The 21,499-nt window shown below is 38.6% G+C and overlaps 1 protein-coding gene across 4 annotated transcripts in view; it reads left to right on the forward strand.

The window, feature by feature from the left end:
* Positions 1 to 21,499, forward strand: part of ASH1L (ASH1 like histone lysine methyltransferase) — a 228,872-nt gene that overhangs the window by 160,394 nt on the left and 46,979 nt on the right. The gene's annotated exons all lie outside the window — the stretch shown is intronic.

Consider the following 21,499-nt stretch of genomic DNA (forward strand, 5'->3'; position numbering starts at 1 on the left):
GATCCCGGGTGCACACTGATGCACCGCTTGTCAAGCCATGCTGTGGCGGCGTCCCATATAAAGTAGAGGAAGATGGGCATGGATGTTAGCCCAGGGCCAATCTTCCTTGGCAAAAAAAAAAAAGAGGATTGGCATTGGATGTTAGCTCAGGGCTGATCTTCCTCACACACACACACACAAAAATAGAGCAAGATATATCCTTCCATGTATTTTTAGAGAAGAATGTCAAGGCTTTGTTTAGCATTTGGGTAATAGTACCTTCTAGGATCCTACTGTTGACCGTAACAGATAAGTGAAAGGTACCTAGAAGTCATCCTAAATTCCTCTCATTCTTTCTTTTTTTTTTTTTAAAGATTTTATTTATTTATATTTTCCCCCCAAAGCCCCAGTAGATAGTTGTGTGTCATAGCTGCACATCCTTCTAGTTGCTGTATGTGGGACGTGGCCTCAGCATGGCCGGAGAAGCAGCGCGTCGGTGCGAGCCCGGGATCCGAACCCGGGTCGCCAGCAGTGGAGCGCGCTCACTCAACCACCAAGCCACGGGGCCGGCCCCCTCTCATTCTTTCAATGCCTCATCCAGTCCATCTCCAAGTTCTGTTATTTCCATCCTTGAAATATATCTTACTTCTCTCTGAATTCTGTTGCCATCGCTCAAGTCCATGCCACTCTTATCTTTTGCTTGGGTTACTGCAGTAGCCTAACAGATCTGTCCACTTCCATTCTTGCCACCTTCCAATCCACTCTCCATAAAGTAAAAATAGAGTAAAAACAGAAATTATTTTATAACTTAAACTAGATCGTACTTCAAACCTTTCAGTGGCTTACCATTAGACTTTACCTTGACTTTTAAGAACGATGTGGTCCCTAATTACCCCATAACTCCCCATCTATCTGTTCCCATCTTTCCCTTATTCACTGTATTATGTCATGCTGATCTTCTTTCAGAGCCTAGAATATACCAAGCTCTTTTCCACAAGAGGATCATTATGCTTATTGTTCCCATTGCCTGCAAAGCTCTTCTTCAGACTCTTTTCGAGTGGTTGGTTTCTTCTCATCCTTTAAGGGTGAGCTTAATGTCGGTATCAGCTTAAATATAAGTTTCTTTAAAATTGTTTTCCTGATTGTCCCACCAAAGAGTGTCCCTCCCTTTATTCTATATTACAGCACAATGTTTATTTCTTTCTGTAATCTATACTTACTATATTTGTTTACTCATTTGTTATCTGTCTCCTCATTAGATTATAAGCTCCAAAAGTGCAGGATCATTTATCTTCCTTATTCTTTTTTGATTTCCCAGGGCCTGGTACGTAATAGAAGTTTAACAAATATTTGTTGTACAAATGAAAGAAAAGGAGGAGAAATTAGGATAAATTATTGAATGTAGAAGACAATTTTTTTCTCGGGAACAGCTTACCTGTGTAGTAGATGTTGATCCTGTGCTTTATAGTGTTCTTTTCAACTGTGACTCTCTTGACCCTCTTGACTATGGGGCTCTGCCCTGGGTTCTGATTATCTAATCCCCTCATTCTCCCTAGAGGGCCCAGCACCAGCGGTGTATTTAAAGCAGCAGGCGTAGACAAGTTCTGCAATAAAGATTAGTTTGCTTTAATTATTCTGTTTTGGGTGGCTGGAGAATGGTTTAACTACAACATAGAGTTACAAGGTTTAATTCTCAGCTAGATAACTGTACTAGTGCTTACTTAGTGAAGGTGAGAATAAGTTCCATATTCTCTGGGCTTAGTGCCAAAGTTCTTTTGAAAGAGCCTTTTGTTTTTGCTAGTGAGGTCATAGCAGTGGGAGCAGATTCTCAGCAGATTTAGCTATTTCCTAGAACCTACTAATGATAAATAAACTTTGAAAATAAGAAGTAATTGAAAAGCCCCTTTTAAAGGAAAACATGTCCATTTTGGTCTTACTGGTTTTGTCCCAGATGGCAAATTGGCTAACTTAAATCTGAAATGTAGCTCCCAACTATTCAAGGGGACTGAAAGAGTCAGTTAATTCCAAGAGTGATAGGAAGAATAATGGATAGGCCAATATTTCTGTCACATCTCTGGCATGAATAGTGGTTAAGAGGTCCAGAATGGAAATCTCTTAATTTAAATATTTTATCTCTAAGTCCCCACTTTAGTCTCTCACTAACACTAATTTGTACTCAGTGGTCTGCAAAGTGAGTAAATAATGGGAAAACCTATCCAAGTAGTGGGTCTTTTTTCCTGTGAAACAGGGCTTAAAATCAGGCTGTTGCAGGATAGAATTTTTTTTTTTTCTGGACAGTGCTATTTTGTTGTTCAAATGATATTTTATGATTATGATGGAGGGGAGGGCCAGCCAGTTATTTTGAACAGGTCACTTCCAATATCATGTAAACAAAAAGGGTGACATTGAGTCAGCTAGACCTGGGTTCATCTCTATCTTTGCCATATTAGTTATGTGAATAAAATAGTTATATAAATAAAATAGTAGTGCATCTTACCATTGATGGAGTCCAATTCAACAAATGGAAAGTAATATTTATTTTTAAAGGTAGTGAAATCAGGTTTTTTAAGTCTCATTAGAGAAATGCATTTCAAATAAGATATTTTTTGTGATACTTATTTATCAAAATGTATATTATACCCTTACATATAGTCAATTGATTTTTGACTAGAGTGCCATAGCAGTTCAATGAGGAAAGCATGATCTTTTCAACAGATGGTTCTATGATAACTGGATATACACATACAAAAGGATGAAGTTGGACCCTTCCCTCACACCATATAAAAAAATTAACTCAAAATGGATCATCAACCTAAATGTAAGAGCTAAAATCATAAAACTCTTAGAAGAAAACATAGGAGTAAATCTTCATGACTTTGTACTAGACTATAGTTTCTTAGCTGTAACACGAAAATCATGTGTAGCAAAAGAAAAAAGAGACAAATTGGACTTCATCAATATTTAAAACTTTTGTGCTTCAAAGGACACCATCAAGAAACTGAAACAACAACCCACAGAATGGGAGAAACACTGGCAAATCATATATCAAGTAAGAGATGGCCTGTATCTAAAAATCCCTACATATAAAGAACTATTATAACTCAAGAAGAAGACTGACAACACAATTTTTTTTAAATGGGTAAATGATTTGAATAGACATTTCTCCAAAAGAGATATACAAATAAGCACATGAAAAGATGCTCAATATCATTAGTCATTAGGGAAATAGAAATCAAAACCATGATGAGATACTCCTTCACACCCACTATGTAGAATGGCTTTAATTAAGGGATTGAAAAGAATGTGAGGAAATTGGAACCCTCACAAATTGCTAATGGGAATGTGAAGTGGTATAAACCTCTTTGGAAAACATTTTGGCAGTTCCTCAAAAAATTAAACATAGAGTTGCCATATGACCAATTCTGCTGCTATGTATATACCCTACAGAATTGAAAACGTATGTCCACACAAAAACTTACACACAAATATTCATAGCAGCCATATTCATAATAGCTAAAAGTTGGAAGCAAAGCAACCCAAATTTCCATCAGTGGCTAAGTAAAATGTGATATATCCATACAATGGAATGTTATTCAGCAATAACAAGAATTGAAGTACTGAGACATGGATGAATCGTGAAAAACTGTACTATATGAAAAAAGGCAGTCACAAATATGTGAAATAAGACATTCATAAAATGCCACATGGTTTATGATTCCATTTGTATGAAATGTCCAGAATAGGCAAATACATAGAAACGCAAAGTAGATTAATGGTTTCCAAGGACTGGGGGTAGGGGAGAATGGTGAGTGACTGCTACTGGGTACAGGGTTTCTTTGGGGGGGTGATGAAAATGTTCTGAAATAATGTTGGTTTTATTAGTTCGAGGTCTCCAAGAAAACAACCAATAAGCTATATATAGAAAGAGATTTATTTTAAGGACTTGGCTCACACCGTTGTGGAGGCTGACAAGTCCAAAATATGCAGGGTAGGCCAGCAGTGTGGAGACCTAGGAAGGAGTTGATGTTGCAGCTCAAGGAGGCTGAAGGCAGTCTACTGACAGAATTTTCTCTGGGGAAGTCAGTCTTTTTTCTATTAAGACCTACGGCTGATTGGATGAATCTCACCCACGTTATGGAGGATAATCTGCTTTACCTCAGAATCTATTGATTTTTTTTTTTTTTAATTTTTATTTACTTATTTTTTTCCCTCCAAAGCTACAGTAGATAGTTGTATGTCATAGCTGCACATCCTTCTAGTTGCTGCATGTGGGACACGGCCTCAGCATGGCCGGAGAAGCGGTGCATCGGTGCGCGCCCGGGATCCGAACCCGGGCTGCCAGCGGCAGAGCGCGCGCATTTAATCGCCAAGCCACGGGCCCGGCCCCAGGATCTATTGATTTAAATTTAATCTCATCTAAAAAATACCTTTACAGACACGTCTGGAATAATGTTTGACCAGATATCTGGGTACTGTGACCTAGCCAAGTTGACACATAAAATGAGCTATCCCTGTGGTGATGGTTACACAGCTCTGTATAGTAAAACCCACTGAATAGTATACTTTAAAAGGGTGAATTTGGTGGTATGTGAATTATGCCTCAGTAAAGCTGTTGTCTTAAAAATGTGTATTATATTTTGTTTTGATCAGGCATGTATTTATGATCTGGCGTGTATTTATGAAAAGTATAGTGATTACACAGTGCAAAAGAAAAATTTTAATGCTTTGAGCCTTATGATCACAGGTACTTTGAAGTGTTAATTTAAGCACTTTTTTATGGAATAGACTAGATTGTTCAATAAAAGAATTTCAGGCATAAAAAATATATTAAGATAAAATTCTCTGGAATAAGTGAAATAGAAATAGTGTTCAGGGGCCAGCCCTGTGGCCAAGTGGTTAAGGTTCAGATCTCAGGCATGGACCTACTCCACTCATCAGCCATGCTGTGGAGGCACCCCACATACAAAGTAGAGGAAGATTGGCACAGATATTAGCTCAGAGCTAATCTTCCTCAAGCAAAAAGAAAAAAAAAAGGAGGAAGCTTGGCAATGGATGTTAGCTCAGGATGAATCTTCCTCACAAAAAGAAAAAAAGAAAGAAGAAATAATGTTCAAGGATAAAAAGAAATGACTTAAATTTCTAAACAAGAGAATGTACCTTTTTTAATGAATAATGCTAAGTACTGAATCTTTATGGTATGCAGATTCATCATTTTAAAATAATATAACAAGATATTATGTTATTTGCAATTGTTTAAACTTACACTTAAAAATGCATAAGGGGATTCATAGTTTCTCAAAATTCTTCTGGGAAGTATGGGAGCAAAAAATTGGAAGACATGGTCTTTCACATTTGGCTTCTGGAATTAGGCCTTGATTCAAATTTCACCTCCACCAATTATTATCTTTGTGACCTTGGGCATGTTGACACATCTCAAGTCCTCAGATTCTTTATTGTAAAATAGAAATTAGTATGAATATTAAATAAAATAGTGCATATAAAATACTTAGCACAGGGCCGGCCCCCTTGGCTTAGTGGTTAAGTGCGCGCGCACCACTACTGGCGGCCCAGGTTCAGATCCGGGCGCGCACCGATGCACCGCTTCTCTGGCCATGCTGAGGCCACGTCCCACATACAGCAACTAGAAGGTTGTGCAACTATGACATAGAACTATCTACTTGGGCTTTGGGGGATAAAAAAAAGAGGAGGAGGATTGGCAATAGATGTTAGCTCAGAGCCGGTCTTCCTCAGCAAAAAGAGGAGGACTAACATGGATGTTAGCTCAGGGCTGATCTTCCTCACACACACACACAAAAATAAATAAAATAAAATAAAATAAAATAAAATAAAATAAAATAAAATAAAATAAAATACTTAGCACAGTACCTAACATATAGTAATCATTCAGTAAAAGGTAATTACTGAATTGAAGTTGTTTTTGCAATAGATTATTAGTTAACAAGAATCTGTTATAGGACATAGGCTCCTCTTCTATTACCTTTGGCAGTTATTGTTAAATGTATCATGATACCCTTTTCTGCTGAGCTCAGAAAAGAATTCAGAGTCCTTCTCAATATAGCTCTTGTCAGTTGCCACTGCCAGTCATTCAGACTTATGCCAAATCTTGACTGCTTTTCTTGATATAGTGGAAAGAATATAGTCCTTATGTGCAGAAAAGAATCAAAATAGCAGACCTCAGATTTCTGTTCTTAGAAAGGCCTGCTTGCAACATTGACCATTGGCTAGCATCTGGAAACTTGAAAAGTAAACAGTTCCCTCTATTGATACAAAACTTTCCTTAGATGGTAAAAGTGTCTTACTGTGTCTACTGTGTATAAACTGTATGGTTTCAGCTGAACACCTGCTTTCATTCTAAGAGTATGGAATTTTGGTACATTCCAGGCAGAGAGTACCTGTATACCAGCCACCGATTAAAATCTTGGGCACTGAGTTTCTAATGAGCTTCCTTGATAGACAGCATTTCACATGTGTTGTCACAATGTATGGCCAAAGATTGCATCTTGTGTGACTCTACTAGGAAAGAACTTTTGTTTAGCTTGTGGCTGGTTTCCTCCAGATGTTGCCCAAGGCACTTTTTCCTTTTACTGATTTTGTTTTGTATCCTTTGCTGTAATAAAGTATAGCCATGAGTATGACTATGTGCTAAGTCCTGTGAGTCACTAAACTTGAAGGTGGTCTTGGGGACCCTTGACACACCTTGGAATCAAACACATATGAACTCCTCTTCCCATTCTATTCTTGTAGCTAGATGATCTTGAACAAATTACTCATCTTCTCTACATCTCAGCATCTTCATCTATATAGTGAGACTATTTCCAATCTGAGTTGTGAGAATTAAGTGATATTTATTTTGTAGTTAACACAGAGTGAATACCCCTTCACCTTGGTTTACTGTAACCAAGTACTCAATATCAGTGAGAAGAGCAAAGCCGTCCACTCATTTCTAGAAAACTGAGGTATAAGTAGAAAGAAGGAAATAATAAAGAATAGAAATCAATAAAATATTGAACAGACAATAAGGAAACAAAGGTTTGAAAAGAGCAGTAAAATTGATAAGCTCCAGCTGCACCAGTCAAGAGAAAAATAAGAGATAACACAAATTACCAGTGTCCATACTATAGGTCCTACAGTCATTAAGAAGCTAATAAGGGAATGTTATGAATAGTTATGCAAATACATTTAACAATGTATATGAAATGGACAAATTCCTTAAAAATTACAACTTAAAACTAATCCAAGATGAAATAGAACATCTGAATAGCCTATATTATTGAAATAAAGTGAGTTCCTTACCAAATCCTTCACGTAAAAAATTCCAGAGCTAAATGGTTTCCCTTGTGAACTCTGTTATATATTTGAGAAAGAAATAACACACAAACACTTGGAGAAAACAGGGGAGAAACATTTCCCAACACATTTTATGAGGCTAGTATAACCCTGATACAAGACCTGACAAAGACTTTAGGGGAAAAAACAACTACAGAACAAAGTTGATTATAAACATATAGGCAAAAAACTCTTAGAACTAGAAGGGAATTTCCGCAGTCTTATAAAAGGCGTCTACAGTTAACATCATACTTAATGGTGAACTATTGAACGCTTCCTCCTAAAATTGGAAAAAAAGTAAAAATGTCCACTCTCACTACTTCTATTCAGCATTATTCTGGATGTTCTAGCCAGTGCAGTAAGTCAAGAAGATAATAAAAGTCATAAAGATCAGGAAAGAAGAAATAAAACTTTCTGTTTGCATATAACATGATCGTGTATGTAGAAGATCCAAAGAGATGCACAAAAAAGCTACTACAACTAGTAGTAAGGTTACTGGAAACAAAATCAGTATATAAAAATCAATTGTATTCTTACAAAACTAAATGTACTCTTACCATACAATCCAGCAATCGCACTCCTTGGTATTTACCCAAAGAAGTTGAAAACTTATGTCGATGAAATAACCTGCACACAGATGTTTATAGCACCTTTATTCATAATTTCCAAAATTTGGAAGCAACCAAGATGTCCTTCAGTAGATGAATGGATAAACTGTGGTACATCCAGAGAATGGAATAATACTCAGCACTAGAAAACGAGAGAGAAAGAGCTATCAAGCAATGAAAAGACATAGAGGAACTTAAATTTATATTACTAAGTGAAAGAAGCCAATCTGAAAAGGCTATATACTATATGATTCCAACTATATGACATTGTGGAAAAGGCAAAACTATGGAGACATTAATAAGATCACTGGTTGCCAGGGGTTAAGGGGAAGGAGGGATGAATCAGCAGAGCACAGAGGATTTTTAGGGCAGTGAAACTATTCTATATGTTACTATAATGGTGGGTATATGTCATTATACATTTGTCCAAAGCCATAGAATATACAACACCAAGATTGCATCCTAATATAAATTATGGACTTTGGGTGATAATGATGTGTCAATATAGATTCATCAGTAGTTAACAAATGTACCACTCTGGTGGGGAATGTTGATAATGAGGTAGGCTATGCGTGTTTAGGGGCAGGAGTATATGGAAAATCTCTGTACCTTCTACTCAGTACTGCTTTGAACCTAAAACTGCTCTAAAAAATAAAGTGTATTTTTTAAAAAATCATTTATAATAGTGTAATAAAAACTAAAGTAATTAGAACTTAATTTATCCAAAAATAAGCAAGACCTTTATACTGAAAATTAAAACATTTATCAGGGAAATTAAAGAAGACCTAAATAAATTGAGAAATATGCCACGTTCAGAGAGTGGAAACCTCTATTGTTATATTCAGTGCAATCTAAATTATATTACCAGCAGGATTTTCTGTAAAAATTGATATGCTGATTCCAAAATTTATATGGAAATGCAAAGGACCCAGAAGATTCAAAGTGATCTTTAAATTAAAAGGTTGGAAGTCTTACAGTATCTGACTTCAGGAGTTACTAGAAAGCAGTTTAATCAAAACTATGATATTGGCATTAGACTAGATCTGTGAAACAGGGTAGATAGCCCAGAAATAGTCCCACACTTCTGTGGTCATTTGATTTGGACACAGGCGTTAAAAGCAGTCTAGTGGGAAAAGTAATATCCTTTCAACTGACGGTGCGGGAACAATCGAATGTTCACGTGAAAAATACTAAACTTGGACACCTATCTCATACCATACACAAACTTGATTTGACATGGGTCACAAATCTAAACATAAAAGCTAAGAACATAAAGCTTCTAGAATAAAGCATGGGATAATGTCTTCATGACTTGTGTGTAATTAAAGGTGTCTTAGATAGGACACAGAGAGCAATAACCATAAAAAAACGTACTGATAAATTATTCTTTGACAAAATGTGAAAGTGTTCATCAAAGGGCACTGTTAGAAAAACAAATAGGGCACAAACTGGGAGAAAATATTCACAAATTGTATGTATCCTGAATACATGAAGAATTCCTACAAGTGAATTTTTTTTAAGACAACCCAATTTTATTTTATTTATTTATTTTTTTTGTGAGGAGATCAGCCCTGTGCTAACATCCGCCAATCCTGCTCTTTTTTTGCTGAGGAAGACAGCCCTGGGCTAACATCTGTGCCCATCTTCCTCCACTTTATATGGGACGCTGCCACAGCATGGCCTGCCAAGCAGTACGTCGGTGCGCGCCCGGGATCCGAACCAGCGAACCCCGGGCCGCCGCAGCGGAGCACGCGCACTTAACCGCTTGCGCCACCGGGCCAGCCCCGTAAGACAACCCAATTTTAAAATGAAGATTTGAACACAGACTTCACCAAAGAAAATCTACAAATGGCCAGTAAACACATGAAAAATTCACAGCATTATAGCTCATCAAGGAAATGCAAATTAAAACCACAGTGAGATACCACACACCCACAGAGTGCATAAAATTAAAAATACAGACAATACCAAATATTGGCACAACCAGAATATTTATAAATAGTTGTGGGAGAGTAAAATGGTTCAACAGCTTTTTTAAATGCTCTGGCAGCTTTTGTAAAACTAAACATACACCTATAAAAGAAGAATTAATACATGTGTGTGTAAGCTTTATTCAAAATGGCTGTAAACTGGAAATAGCCCAAGTGTCCAATAGAAGAATGAATAGATAAACAAACTGTGGTGTATTCATACAGCAGAATATTAGCCAGCAACAGGAAAGAAAAAAACTTTACAATTGACATACTTCCGCTTCGGGGAAGATGAAGTATATGTTACTTTTCCCTGTTCCAATAAGTATGAGTAAAAACATAAAAAAATCTTATTAAAGTATTACATATCATAAAAAACATAGAAAGACTCTGAAGGTGAAGAGAAGGTGGCCAACCAACTAGAGACCTCAGGACTGAAGAACTCATGGTGATGAGTTCCCTAGACTTGCTTTTTGCCTCACATATCCCAAACTTGAAGCTAAAAAAGCTAGCAACCTGGAAATACCACTGGGTACAAGCAAAGCAAGCAAAGAAAACCCTGCCTTTCTCTAGCCAAAGGACCAGGAAAGGGGAAACCTAGCAAGACAGAAAACTTTTAGACAGTATCCTCCTTACTCTAGCCAAACATCACAGAAAAAAACTATTGCCCTACTCACACTCATACCAGCAAATGTCAAGTGGGAAGCTTCAACTTCCATTCCCACCTAGCAGTAAAAAGTTGAAGCTTCCACCCACCCTCACCCACTGGTGTAATGTTAGAGGAGGTCTAGTAGAGAGTCAAGACTTTTACCATCACCCAGTAGTAACATGACCACTCCCACTATGATGTTGGTGGAGACCAAATGGGAAGCTGGACCTCCCACCATCCCCTAGCAGTAAGAAGGAGCCTCTCCCAACCCACCAACCAGTCAGCTTTCAATGGAGGCTGAGTGGGGAACTCAAACTGGCAATAACAAGACAGCTTCCTCCTTTCCCCTGCTGAAGCAGTTCTGGAAAAAGCCAGCCAAAATAGAATATTTATATAAAATCTAGAATCTCCTAACATAATACAAAAATGTCTAGGTTTGAATTGAAAATCATATGTCATGAACCAAGAACCAGGGAGATCTCAAACTGAATTTAAAAAGGCAATCAATATATGCCAACACCAAGATGTTAGAATTATCTGACAGATTTTAAAGCAGTTATGATTTTAAAACAGCAACAAAACTTCAACAACAGTTATCAACATGCTTGAATATGGAGAAATAGAAAGCCTCAGCAAAAAAATAACAGATATAAAGAAAAACCAAGTGGAAATTTTAGAATTGAAAGATGCAGTAACTGAAATAAAAAGCTCAGAGATAGACTCAACAGTAGGATAAAGGAGACAGAGGAAGGAATCAGTAAATTAGATGATAGAATATTACCCAATCTGAACAAAAGGGAAAATAGACATCAAACAAAACAGAGGCTGTGGGACCATGACAAAAGAGCTAATATTTGTGTTCTCAGTGTCCTGAAAGGAGAAAAGAAAGAAGGTAGAGAGAAAAAAGTACTTGAGTAAATAATGGCTGACAACTCCCCAAATTTGGCAGAAGACATAAATCTACTGATTCAAGAAGATGAGCAAACCCCAAACAGAGGATACACTCAAAGAAGTCCTTGCCAAGACACATTATAATCAAACTTCAGCATACTAAAGAAAAAGCAATTTTAAAACAATAAGAGAGGGCCGGCCCCGTGGCTTAGTGGTTAAGTGCGTGCGCTCCGCTGCCGGCGGCCCGGGTTCGGATCCCGGGTGCGCACCGAGGCACCACTCCTCCAGCCATGCTGAGGCCGCGTCCCACATACAGCAACTAGAAGGATGTGCAGCTATGACAGACAACTATGTACTGGGGCTTTGGGGGAAAAATAAATAAATAAAATCTTTAAAACAATAAGAGAAATGACTCCTTACCTATAGGGATAAAACAGTTCAGATGACAGTGGATTTCTCATCTGAATCCACGAAAGTGGCACAACATTTTCTAAGTACTGAAAGAAAAACTGTCAAACCAGAATCCTATACCCAGTGAAAATATCCTTCAAGAATTAAGAGGGAATCAAAGCATTCTTAGATGAAGGATAACTAAGAATTTGTTGCCAGCAGATCTACCCTATAGGAAAAGGAAGTTTTCTGACCAGAAAAGAAGGAAAAGAGAAGGAATCTTGGAACATCAGGAAGGCAGAAAGAATACAGTAGCAAAAGTATGCGTGTACAATAGGGTTTCCTTCTTCTCCTTTTGAGTCTTCTAAATAATTTTTTTTTTGTGGTGTGGAAGATTGGCCCTGAGCTAACATGTCTGCCCATCTTCCTCTGTCCTGTTTGCGGGATGCTGCCACAGCATAGCTTGATGAGCAGTACATAGGTCCGTGCCTGGGATCCGAACCTGTGAACCTCAGGCCGCCAAAGCAGAGCACACAAACGTAACCACTACGCCACTGGGCCAACCCCCTAAGTAATTTTTTAATGGATGAAGCAAAAAGTTTTGACACTGCTGTGTTTTTTAAACAACTTAATGAGGCATAATTCACGTACCCTACAGTTTACCCATTTAAAGCATACAGTGGTTTTTGGTATATTACATGATTAATTTTTTTCACTTGTGTTAAAATATACATAGCTTAAAATTTGCATTTTGACCATTTTTAAGTGTAAGGTTTAAAGGCATTTAAGTACATTCACGTTGTTGTGCAGCCATCACCACTATCCATCTCCAGAACTTTTTCATCATTGTACGTGAAACTCTGTACCCATTAAATAATAATTTCCCATTCCTCCCTCCCGCTACCCTCTAGTAACCACTGCTCTTTTTTCTATGTCTATGAATTTAACTATTTTAGGTGCCTCATACAGTGGAATCTTAGAATATTTGTACTTTTGTGTCTGCCTTATTTCACTTAGCATGAATGTCTTTAAGGTTCTTCCATGTTGTAGCATATATCAGAATTTCATTATTTTTTTAATGCTGAATAATATCCTTGTGTGTGTGTGTATACACACACTTGCTTCACATTTTGTTTATCCATTCATCCTGGTCAATGGACATTTCTGTTGTTTTCACCTTTTTGCAATTGTGAATAATGCTGCTATGAACACTGGTTTATAATTTTCTGTTGAGGACCCTGCTTTCAATTCTTTTACATATATACCCAGAAGTGGAATTGCTGGATCATATGGTAAATCTACATTTAATTTTTGGGGAGCTGCTATACTATTTTCCACAGTGGCTGCACCATTTTATATCCCCACCAGCAATTCTTGAGGGTTCAATTTCTCCACATTCTCAATAACACTTGTCGTTTTCTGTTTTTTTCATAATAGCCATCCTGAGGGATGTGAAGTAGTATGTCATTGTTGTTTTAATTTGCATTTCCCTAATGATTAGTGATGTTGAGCGTCTCTTCATGTACTTATTGGCCATTTGTCTATCTTCTTTCCTGAAATGTCTATTCAAGTCCTTGTCCATTTTTTTTTTAACTTTTTTTTTTTAATTTTATTTTTTTCCCCTAAAGCCCCAGTAGATAGTTGTATGTCATAGCTGCACATCCTTCTAACCTTGTCCATTTTTTAATTGAGTCATTTATTTTTTGTTCTTGAGCTTTAGCAGTGCTTTATATATTGTGGATATTTATTCCTTATCACGTGTGATAAATAGGAGAATATCTTTATCACATGGATAGAGAAGACCACAAAATGTATGAACACCAAAGGAAAAGGTTGATAAATTTAATTACATTAACTACCATGGTGGAGAGAACAGCTCTAATAATCAGGGTTGAATGTGATTGTTTACAATAGCTATGCTAAATTACAGATTTTTAAGTAAGGTTTAGAATGAAGCAAAGGGCATAATTTGGTGGAAAGGATTCAATTTTAGGTGGGAGGAATGACACATGAGAATGTAAAAACGGGAAGGATCTGATTGTGTTTAAGAAATTGTGCTGGTACAGCCATTATGGAAAACAGTATGGAGGATCCTCAAAAAATTAAAAATAGAACTACCATAGGATCCAGCAATTCTACTTCTGGAAATATGTCCAAAGGAAATGAAAACACAAACTCGAAAAGATATCTGCACCCCGGTGTTCAGAGCAGCATTATTTACGATAGCCAAGACATGAAAACAACCTAAGTCTCCATCAAGGGATGCATGGGTAAAGAAGTTGTGATACGTATACAATGGAATGTTATTCACCCATTAAAAAACAAGGAAGTCCTGCCATTTGTGACAACATGGATGGACCTTGAGGGCATTATACTAAGTGAAATAAGTCAGACAGAGAAGGACACTGTATGATCTCACTTATATGTGGAATCTAAAACAAAAACAAAAAACTAAACTCATGGAAAAAGGGATCACATTTGTGGTTACTGGAGGCGACGGGAATGGGGAATAGGAGAAAGGTGGTCAAGAGGCACAAACTTCCAGTTACAAGATAAGTACTAGGGGTGTAATCTACAGCATGATGAGTGTAGGTGACACTATGTATGAGAATTAAGAGTAAATCCTGAGTTCTTATTACAAGGAAAGAAATTTTTTTTCTTTTTTTGCTTTCTCTTTTTAATTGTGTCTATAAGAGATGATGGATGCTAACTAAGCTTATAGTGGTAATCATTTCACAATATATGTTAAGTCAGACCATTATGCTGTACATCTTTTTTTCTTTTATTACAGTAACATTGGTTTATAACATTGTATAAATTTCAGGTGTACATCATTATACTTCTATTTCTGCATAGATTACATCATGTTCACCACGCAAATGCTAATTACAATCCATAACCACACATATGTGCCTAATCATCCCTTTTGCCCTTCTCCTTTCTCCTCTTCCCCTCTGGTAACCACCAACCCAATCTCTGTCTCTATGTGTTTATTTGTTGTTGTTTTTATCTTCTACTCATGAGTGAGATCATACGGTATTTGACCTTCTCCCTCTGGCTTATTTCGCTTAGTATAATACCCTCAATGTCCATCCATGTTGTCACAAATGACTGGATTTCATTGTTTATTATGGCTGAGTAGTATTCTGTTGTGTATATATACCACATCTTCTTTGTCCATTCGTCCCTTGATGGGCACTTAGGTTGATTCCAAGTCTTGGCTGTTGTGAGTAACGCTGCAATGAACACAGGGGTGCATGTATCTTTACGCATTGGTGTTTTCTTTTTTTTTTTTTTTAATATTTTTATTTTTATTTATTTATTTTTTCCCCCAAAGCCCCAGGAGATAGTTGTATGTCATAGGTGCACATCCTTCTAGTTGCTGTATGTGGGACGCGGCCTCAGCATGGCCGGAGAAGTGGTGCGTCGGTGTGCGCCCGGGATCCGAACCCGGGCCGCCAGCAGCGGAGCGCACGCACTTAACCGCTAAGCCACCGGGCCGGCCCTTTTTTTTTTTTTTTAAAGATTTTATTTATTTTTTTTTTCCCCCAAAGCCCCAGTACATAGTTGTATGTCATAGCTGCACATCCTTTTAGTTGCTGTTTGTGGAACGCGGCCTCAGCATGGCTAGAGAAGCGGTGTGTCGGTGCGCACCCGGGATCCGAACCCGGGCTGCCAGCAGCGGAGCGCACGCACCCAACCGCTAAGCCACGGTGCCGGCCCTACGCATTGGTGTTTTCATGTTCTTTGGATAAATACCCAGCAGTGGAATAGCTGGATCATATGGTAATTCTATCCTTAATTTTTTGAGGAATCTCCAAACTGTTTTCCATAGTGGCTGCACCAGTTTGCACTCCCACCAGCGGTGTATGAGAGTTCCCTTCTCTCCATATCCTCTCCAACACTTGTTGTTTCCTGTGTTGTTACTTATAGCCATTCTGACGGGCGTGAGGTGACATCTCATTGTAGTTTTGATTTGCATTTCCCTGATAGTTAATGATGTTGAACATTTTTTCATGTGCCTGTTGGCCATCTGTATATCTTTGGAGAAATGTCTGTTCAGGTCTTTTGCCCATTTTTTAATTGGGTTGTTAGTTTTTTTGTTGTTGAGATGTACGAGTTCTTTATATATTTTGGAGATTAATCCCTTATCAGATACATAGTTTGCAAATGTCTTCTCCCAATTGTTAGGTTGTCTTTTCGTTTTGTTGGTGGTTTCCTTTTCCTGTGCAGAAGCTTTTTAGTTTGATGTAGTCCTATGCGTTTATTTTTTCTATTATTTCCCTTGCTCGGTCAGACATGGTGCTTGAAAATACGTTGCTAAGACTAATGTTGAGGAGCATACTTCTTATGTTTGTGTGTGTGTGTCTGTGTCTGTGTGTGTGAGAGGAAGATTAGCCCTGAGTTAATATCCAATGCCAATCCTCCTCTGTTTGCTGAGGAAGATTGGCCCTGGGCTAACATCCGTGCCCGTCTTTCTCTACTTTATTTATTTTTTTTGTGAGGAAGATCAGCCCTGAGCTAACATCTATGCTAATCCTCCTCTTTTTGCTGAGGAAGACTGGCTCTGAGCTAACATCTATTGCCAATCCTCCTCCTTTTTTATTCCCCAAAGCCCCAGTAGATAGTTGTACATCCTTCTAGTTGCTGTATGTGGGACGAGGCCTCATCACGGCCGGAGAAGCGGTGCGTCGGTGCGCGCCCGGGATCCGAACCCGGGCTGCCAGTAGCGGAGCACGCGCACTTAACCGCTAAGCCACCGGGCCGGCCCCCATCTTCCTCTGCTTTATATGGGACGCCACCACAGCATGGCTTGACAAGCGGTGCATCGGTCCACGCCTGGCATCCAAAGCTGTGAACCCCAGGCTGCCAAAGTGGAGCACTCGAACTAAACCACTACACCACTAGGCCGGCCCCTACTTCCTGTGTTTTCTTCCTATGTTTCATGGTTTCAGTTCTTACATTCAAGTCTTTAATCCATTTTGAGTTAATTTTTGTGTATGGTGTAAGATAATGGTCTACTTTCATTTTTTTGCATGTGGCTGTCCAGTTTTCCCAGCAGCGTTTGTTGAAGAGACTTTCCTTTCTCCATCGTATGTTTGGCTCCTTTGTTGAAAATTAGCTGTCCATAGATATGTGGGTTGTACGTTTTAAACTTACACAGTGATAGATGTCAATTCTATCTCAGTAAAAGTGGGGAAAAAATTAATTAGTAAACCAAACAAACAAAAAAGAAGAAATTGTGCTCAGGCAGAGTAGAATTTAAGAAACAGTGAGAAAAGGTGATAATATTGCTTAATAGGGTTAAAAGAGAATAATTAGTGGAGTACCTCAAAGCTTATGCCATGGAATACATATGTCATCCATTTATTCATTCAGAAAATATTTATTCAATACCTATTCTCTGATCAGGCAATTTTCTAGTTGCTTGGGATACATCAATAAACAAAATAGGTGAAGATCCTTGCCTCTGTGGAGCTGACATTCTTCCAATGGGGGAAAAAAATCACAGTATACCTTTCTTTTGGGGTCTCACCTGTTTTTCCTGAGGCTGACAAAACCAAAAACTTGAATTCTTCTGGTGTTTTGTTTAGTGAAATTTGAACAGTTTCATCTTAGTGTTTTTGATCATTATAACCCCCTTGATGGCATGCATTTCATTCAAACATTACCACTTTCTCTCAAAGAACTACCACTACTGCTTTTCTTCGGAGCATATTGGGACCATTTACACAGAATAACAAAGAGAAAATTAATAATTCTTATCTGTTTGTAGAGTGATATTACAGTTGTTTTTTTGTTGTTTTTTTTTGTGAGGAAGATTAGCCCTAGGTAACATCCGATGCCAGTCCTCCTCTTTTTGCTGAAGAAGATTGGCCCTGAGCTAACATCCGTGCGCATCTTCCTCTACTTTATATGGGATGCTGCCACAGCATGGCTTGGCAAGCGGTGTGTCAGTGCACACCTGGGATCCGAACCTGCAAACCCTCAGGCTGCTGAAGCGGAGCACGTGCACTTAACTGCTACGCCACTGGGCGGTCCATAGAGTGATAATTATAATCCTGTACTCAGATTATATATAAACAAGCTGAGCTTTTTATGAAATCAGTTACTTTATTCTTGTAAAAAACAAAAAAACAAAAAAGCCAAGTTTTTGTCACATTTTAAGATATCTTCTTGAAAAGGGAAGAGAGAAAACCGTTGTCATCTTTCTCATTTTTTGTTGAGTACCTGCCTCTCCTTTGGTTTCCTCAGTTGCCTAGCTCCCTGTTTAACTATGGAGTCTTTTTGTAGAGATGTTCCATCTCCCAAGTCCTATTGTTCATTTCTCCTTCATATGAAGATGGATTTTGTAAAAGAAAATCACCATGAACTTTCCCCTTTTAGATTTCAAGTCAACACAGGCTTAGAACTTCTATAGTCTCTTCCTTAAAATGCCTTTGTTGCCCATAAATTCAGTTTTCTCTCAAAGAGAAAAGTAAAAGATTTCTTTGCTCTTTCCATAGTGATCAGCGGCAGGCCTTGAGATCTCAAGACTCTAGCACACAGTAAGAAAAATCTGCAAAAGCTATGATTTCATCTAATTTTCAGATGGCTAGAAAGTGATTTTATCCCATTTCTCTCTCTCTCTTTTTTTTTTTTTTTTTTGGTGAGGAAGATTGGCCCTAAGCTAACATCTGCCAATCCTCCTCTTTTTTTGCTGAGGAAGACTGGCCCTGGGCTAACATCCATGCCCATCCTCCTCCACTTTATATGGGACGCCACCACAGCATGGCCTGACAAGCAGTGCGTCGGTGCGTGCCCGGGATCTAAACCGGTGAACCCCTGGCCGCCACAGCGGAGCGTGTACACTTAACTGCTTGCGCCACCAGGCCGGCCCCTATCCCATTTCTTAAATGAGGATTAGCTAAAGAATGAGGAAAGGAGCTAAAGAAGAGCTCCTAATTAGGTTCCCCTGAGCTATCATCTCCAGCAGAATTTGATCAAGGAAATCTCTTTAGGGTGGGTCTCACTTCTTAGAAATGAAGTACAGTCATGGGCCACATAATGAGACGTTTCGGTCAACAACAAACCACGTATACAACAGTGGTCCCATAAGATTATAATGGAGCTAAAACATTCCTATTGCCTAGTGACATTGTAGCTGTCATAACGTCATAGCGTGATGCATTACTCACGTGTTTGTGGTGATGCTGGTGTAAACAAACCTATTGCCCTGCTGGTCATATAAAAGTATAGCACATAAAATTATGTAAGTACGTGATACTTGATAATGATAATAAATGACTACGTTACTAATTTATGTATTTACTATACTGTGCTTTTTATTATTTTAGAACGTACTCTTTCTACTTGTAAAAAAACAGTTTACTATAAAATGGTGTGCCATATTACACCAGTAGTAGCCTCATACATCTCATGTTTCCTGTACCTCTTGATTGCATCATTTTCTCTTGTGCTTAATTTAATCTTCTGTTGTTTTGTTCATCATGGCCCCTGAGCATACAAAATCTACTGCTAGTGTTGCCCGTAAGAGGCCGTGTCAAGTGATTGACCTGGAAAGGCAATTAAAAGTGATTAAGGGGCCGGCCCCGTGGCTTAGCGGTTAAGTGCGCACGCTCCGCTGCTGGCGGCCCGGGTTCGGATCCCGGGCGTGCACCGAAGCACCGCTTCTCTGGCCATGCTGAGGCCGCGTCCCACATATGGCAACTAGAAGGATGTGTAGCTGTGACATACAACTATCTACTGGGGCTTTGGGCGGAAAAGATAAATAAATAAAATCTTAAAAAAAAAAAAAAAAGTGATTAAGGACTATGAAGGTGGAAAATCAATGGTGGTTATTGGTCGCCAGTCAGGTGTGTCCCATTCTACCACAGCTATGATCTTGAAGAACAATAACAAAGTGATAGACCTTGTTAGAGGATCTGCTTCATTGAAGGCAACAAGACTAACAAAAGTTTGAAAAGAGCCTATATCAGACATGAGAAACTTCTAATGACCAGGGTTGAAGACCAGACACAGAAGCGTATCCCTCTCAGCACCATGACGATCACGGCCAAAGCAAAAACTGTGTTTGTGGTGTTGAAAGAAATGGCTGGACCTGACCACAATGTTTAATTTACTGCTACCTGTAGGTGGTTTAAATGATTCAAGAATCATTATTAATTACATAATGTGAAAACACGTGGTGAGTCTGTGAATGCTGATGTGAAGGCAGCTGAAGAATTTTTGGCAACTCTAGATAAGCTGATTGTGGAAGAAAATTACTTGCCAGAGCAAATATTCAATATGGATGAAAACTCCCTATTCTGGAAACAGGTGTCTAAAAGGACTTTCATCCATAAGGAGGCCAAATCAATGCCAGGTTTCAAGGCTTTTAAGGACAGAATAACAGTCTTGCTTGGGGGCAACGTTGCAGGCTACGAATTGAAACCTTTGTGATCTGGCACAGTGAGAACCCCAGGGCCTTCAAGCATATCAGTAAGCACACATTGCCAGTGTACTACAGGAGCAGTAAGAAGTCATGAATGACCCAGCTACTCTTCCAGGATGCCTCCTGAATTGCTTTGCCAGTGAAATGGAGAAGTACTGTTTGGAGAATAACATACCTCTCAAGATTTTGCTTATTGTTGATAATGCTTCCAGACATCCTCCTTTTATTGGTGATCTTCATCCCAATGTTAAAGTGGTGTTTCTCCCTCCAAACACCACCTCTTTAATCCAAACAATGGATCAAGGAGTTACAGCAGCTTTTAAGGCCTACTGCTTGAGGAGGACCTTTGCCCAGGCTATTGCTGCAACTGAGGAAGACACTGAGAAGACACCGGTGCAATTCTGGTATTACAACATCTATGACTGTATCAAGAACCTTCCTTGGGCTTGGGGTAATGTCACCAAGGAGTATGTGAATGGCATCTGGAAGAAGACACTCAAGAGGTTCATCCATAACTTCAAAGGATTTGCCAAAGATGAGGAGGTTGCAGAAATCAACAAGGCTGTGGTTGAGATGGCAGACAGCTTTAACCTGGTTGTGGATGAGGATGACATTGAGGAGCTCCTAGAGGTCGTTCTTCAGGAATTGACTAATGAGGAGTTCTTGGAGCTGGAATAGGAACACAAAGCTGAAGAAGAGGCAAGAGAAAGGGAAACTGTGGAAGAAGAAAAAGAAGAAAAACCCCCAAGAAAATTCAGAGTTAAGGGTTTGGCAGAAGCTTGTTCAGACCTCAATCAACAAGTTCTGTAAAAAGTTTGAAAACATGGACCCCAGTACCAAAAGGTTTTCATCAATAGAATGGAATGTTCATGGTGCATTGTCTGCTTACAGGCAAATCTATGATAAAAAAAAGAAACCAAGCACACCACCATAAACATATTTCTGAAAAGAATGACACCTCCTCAAGAAGAGTTTCAGGCATGTCTTTCAGGAGGTATTCCAGAAGAAGGCATTGTTATCATAGCAGATGACAGCTTCATGCATGTTATTGCCCCTGAAGACCTTCCAGTGGGACAAGATGTGGAGATGGAAGACAGTGATATTGATGGTCCTGACCCTGTATAGGCCTAGGCTAATGAGTGTGTTTGTGTCTTAATTTTTAACAAAAAAGTTTAAAAAGTAAAAAAAAATAAAAAATTTAAAAGTAGAAAAAAGCTTATAGAATAAGGAT

Source organism: Ceratotherium simum, chromosome 2, assembly GCF_057802395.1.
Source record: "Ceratotherium simum simum isolate JZ-2026a chromosome 2, ASM5780239v1, whole genome shotgun sequence".
NCBI classification, from domain to species: domain Eukaryota; kingdom Metazoa; phylum Chordata; class Mammalia; order Perissodactyla; family Rhinocerotidae; genus Ceratotherium; species Ceratotherium simum.